This window comes from Limulus polyphemus, unplaced genomic scaffold (genome assembly GCF_000517525.1).
Source record: "Limulus polyphemus unplaced genomic scaffold, Limulus_polyphemus-2.1.2 Scaffold606, whole genome shotgun sequence".
Taxonomy (NCBI): Eukaryota; Metazoa; Arthropoda; class Merostomata; order Xiphosura; family Limulidae; genus Limulus; species Limulus polyphemus.
The window spans coordinates 194,533-196,013 of record NW_013666216.1 but is presented as its reverse complement, the minus strand read 5'-3'; positions in this window follow the sequence as shown (position 1 = coordinate 196,013).

The window sequence follows — 1,481 nt, the reverse complement described above, 5'->3', positions numbered from 1 at the left end:
CCCGTTGTGTAGCTTTTGTGCTTAATTACAAAACAAATAAACAAACACATCTGACTAAATCTAAAAGAACATTTATTTCACTTCATCAACAAGATGTGTTCAGATCGAAAATTTTACTGTCATGGGGTTGTAATGAAACTAATTAATATTTGAAATATTTGAGAATGTATAATTTATTCTGACTTTCTTTGAACAACGGGTTATTGTAACCGCCGCTGTTTATCTGTATCTCATGTTGTCATGGTAATTAGTATATATCTGTCAACATCCTAATCTGCTGGAATTTATTTCCTAACATGTTTTTACAATTATTAGTTTATATATTTTTTCTCTCTCTGTGAACGAGGCTTAAATTAAAGAGATTTTTCAAATTAATATCTATCGTGCAGTGCACGAGTCCCAAACTGGGAACCGCAGGAAATTGTCAGAGTAGCCTTTGCAAACACACAAAAAACAAAACAGTTATAATTTTTGCAGAAAAATTGTTCAGTTCTTGATAAGTAAATAGTTCTTCAGGTTGAGTAGCAGTGCAAAATGTTTCAACATAGTGTTTAGCTCTACTTATAGTGACCCACCTCCTGATTATTCTACTGGCAAAACGTTTTTACTATTTATGCTTGAAACCTGAGAAGAGAGCTTTGATATAAAGCTATAATTGTGTTACTTAAACTTTACAATGTAACTTAGACGTCAACGTGTTTTGTTATCATCACTGCTATCAGGTCGGCTCAATGGTAAGCCCGAGGGCTTACAAGTGAAGTTACAACACTAAATATTAAGGTTCTATTCCTACTGTTGGCACCCTTTTGTGCATATTAAACCAAAAAATCAAGTGAAAATTGCAATAGTTTAGGCGAAAGTCTTAATGAAGTGTTATAAATTGAGCTCTTAGTTAAATAATTAAAACCCAGAAACTTGAAATAAGTTGGGCCTGACATGGCCTGATGGTTAGGGCGCTTGGCTTGCATCTGCAGGTGGGAAATTTGAATCCTGTCTCCAAACATGCTCGCCATTTTACCTGTGGGGTGATATAATAGGGCAGTCAGTTCCACTATTCGTTGCTAAAGATTAGCCCAAGAATTGGCAGTTGGTATGTTGATTAGCTGCCCCTTCCCTCTAATCCACTAGTTCCCTACCTTACTGTGTTAACTAGCTGCCTTCCCTCTAGTTCAGTGGTTCCTAACCTTGGTGTGTTGACTACCCGCCTTCCCTCTAGTCCAGTGGTTCCCAAAGTTGGTGTGTTGACCAGCTGCCTTCCCTCTAGTCCAGTAGTTCCTAACCTTGCTGTGTTAACTAGCTGCCTTCCCTCTAGTTCAGTGGTTCCTAACCTTGGTGTGTTGACTACCTGCCTTCCCTCTAGTCCAGTGGTTCCCAAAGTTGGTGTGTTGACCAGCTGCCTTCCATCTAGTCCAGTAGTTCCTAACCTTGCTGTGTTAACTAGCTGCCTTCCATCTAGTCCAGTAGTTCCTTAACCTTGGTGT